Source organism: Osmerus eperlanus, chromosome 17, assembly GCF_963692335.1.
Source record: "Osmerus eperlanus chromosome 17, fOsmEpe2.1, whole genome shotgun sequence".
Taxonomy (NCBI): Eukaryota; Metazoa; Chordata; class Actinopteri; order Osmeriformes; family Osmeridae; genus Osmerus; species Osmerus eperlanus.
Genome location: NC_085034.1, coordinates 14721517 through 14724864, shown reverse-complemented (window position 1 = coordinate 14724864; position 3348 = coordinate 14721517).

Here is a 3348-nt window from a genome sequence, read left to right as displayed (position 1 = left end):
GAAAACCGTTAAGTACTGATGAAGAAAGTGTTTTGTCCGTCTCTTCATAAACGGAGTGACTAAGTTCAGTTGAGTTCTGGATTTTAATAAGTATTATCAATCTGCAGATTGGGAGAGAAAACCAGACCTCTGACAATAAATGACCACACAACACCAGGCTTAGGTCTCAATCATGTCTCTCTCAGCTCTGAAAGCCGGAGGACCATCTTTTATAGGGCACAGGAATGTAAACATAGATAGTGACAGTCAGGCAGTAATGACGTTACAACAGTCTCAGAGGAAGAGATTCACAGCTCCCAACACATGACCACTCAGACTAGAGAGATCATAGTTGGCGCTCTCCTTGTAGTCATGACCAAGGACGTTTACCCAGTACTTTCTCCTGATCACGAACATCTATTAACCCTGACACATAGACACCATCTACTCTTATTAATAGCAAGCTTACATGAGAACATACTAACTAGTATCCAATGACTAGTTATATTGATTAGTGAATAATGTAAGCACACCGGAAATCGCAATTTCTTCCACAGTCCCCCCCTTTTGACGTTTAACGTCAACACAACAACCATTCATCAACTGTTTATCTGGGGCCTGCTGTAGTGCCTTACATTTCACAAGTTTCATACCATTTAAAAACCTTAACAATCAAACAATACAGTATCTGTAACTACTCAGCACAGCATACATGATTATAGGATTTGAAGAAATATTAGGTAGTACCCAATCACAGGTGAAAAGGTACAAAGTCATTGAAGTGAATAGCTTTTTGCTTAGTTTATCAATAGTTCTAGAAACATAGGCATATTTCTCTGCTGGACATACCCACTGGTCATGCTCTCGTGAGCTCAACACATCAGGGTATAGGTCAAACACTGTTCATTAAATTCAGAGTATTTCAAACAGTATAAAAAAAGTAATAAAGTAACCATCTTTAATTATTGTTAACTGATCTGTGGTCAAGGACAGATCTATTCACATTGCATACAGCATTGTATATCAGTTGGAAAATAGAAGGAGGCAAATGGCCATCTTTATTACATTGGCAAAATAGTCACTTGGTACTTGAGATTACATATCAGACATTTCAGTCATTCCCAGGGCAATAAAGTTATCATCAGTCTTGCTTGCTTTTGTCTGTGGCTTGATTTGGGCTACCATAATCTTACTGGCAGCCTTACGAAAACCTACTGCACAGCACTGTACACAGCAGGCAGTACACATCTTCCAAGCGCAAACCACAATCAGCACAACAACGATTAACATGCCCAATCCAGTGATTCCTATTTGAATGATAGTCGAAAAAGAAACCCCGAACAGAGGAGGTCAGTCAGCACAATTCCTAGCTTCAGGTTCCCCCAAAGCTGACATTATGTTTTAATGTAAGCAGCCATACTTGTGATATTAGCAGATTCATCGTGGATAAAAGTACAACAGTCATGACTTATCACAGCACAGCTACCTCCCTGAGCTGACAACAGATAATCCAGTGCCATACGGTTCTGGAGCACTACCTGCCTCATGGCCTTCATCTCAGACGCAACTGCAGTTAAGGCGTCGGCTGTCTCATTACCAATGGACTCCAACCCTACTGCTAAGCTCCTAATATCTATAAAGGCAGTGATAACACCATACACAGGGAGAATGGCAACTGAAAACGTGAAAAGTGACTGAGTACTATTGAATCCACGTGATGTGATCCCAGCTTCTTAGCATCTGCATTAATAATACTTCTCTTGTGGCGGTGCCACCAATGTTTGGGAAAGGGGTGCAGGGGCAACCCATCTACAGGTCTGAGGGCTCCTACAATAAACCCAAGGTAACACGTTCCTGACCAGACGGCCGGCAGGAAATAATAAGCACTCTTAACACATACCCACATGGTGCCATTGTTAGCTGCACGACGAGACCAAAATGGTGATGCCCTTATACTTACAGGTCCATCTGCAACAGGCCGTTAGCATACATACCACAGTGTGGTTACATGTATTTTTACCAAATACCTTCCCATAATTATTTAAACATTTAATCAACCATATACTACATCTTCTGTAGTATGCTAAAAGTGTAGGAATAGCATAGTCAGCAACATCAGGAATTTATGTCACCCGCCCAAATGGTATACAGGACAAGTAACATTGAACTCAGATACAATTGAACTTACAAATCATCCAGTAGAGTGTGAGCATACATAGAAACCGTATCCTTGCATGTATTTTTTTTTCACTCTCACTGTACCACTATGCCATACACAAAACAATGCAGGTGGGGCATATTCAAGAGATGACTGACTTGTTCGACAGAACAGTCACATTTGTTACATCCAACCCTACACAAGGCCACTTCTTGACCTTACACATATCAGCCATTGACAGAGGGACAGATATCCCTGGATAACCTCCAGAATGCTTGGGACTCTAACCACAAACCCTGCAAGGTCTGTCCCCTCTAATGCTGCGTCCAGTCATTTTTTTCCCGTCCACGGAAAGGTGTTGTTGCACAGATTGTTCTTCATGTGTGCTTTATGATGAATCTCAATGTTCACATCAGTATAATTGGGAGCGTGCAATAGTGACTCTCGGTGTGGCTCATGTATGCGATGTCTGTGGACTCGTGCGTCCAGTATCAGTATATGTCTGTCAGGTGTGTGCATCAGTATGTCTGGATCTCATCTCTCATCGTAGCTCCGGCAGCGGCCTCGGTTTCCTTGAAACAACCGAGGGCCTCCACCACAGTATCCTCTCGTCCCCATTCTGGGTGCTGTCATCTGCTTCATGTAGAGGCCGGAGGAAGACTGAAAGTGTCTTCCCCTCTCCAGGCTCCTCTCTCTGGTTTCCCGTCTGGGTGCTGTCATCTGCTTCATGAATCACACATGGGGGAGAGAGGCATGGTAGCAACAGCAGCCCCTCTCTGGCTTTCTCCTCATGTGACTCACCTTTCGACGTCTTCAACACCTCCGGGTGGGTGCTCTTTGGGACCTCCTTCTCAGCGCCCCTGGATTGGAGTGCTGGATGGCGGGATCCTGGTTTTGGCTCAAATCGGTCAGCTGGACTGGAGCCTGCTCCCGGATCAGCCGCTGCAAACGGGTCTCCACCCCCCTTGGTGTACTCCTGGAGGAGTAACCCAGTGGGGATGAGACAAATGACAAGTTGGAGCAGGCACCATTTGGAGGTGCACCTGCTCCTCCACCGGCCCCTGGCTCTCCGTTGGGACCCTCCACCGTGTTGTTCGGTGGAGGGGCCATTTTGCACTCCGTTGCATGAATCCATGTCGGACGACCTTCCACTTTTACAGCTGTGTGAGTCACCAAGAGAAAACCAGGTATGGACCGGTCCATCTTGGTGA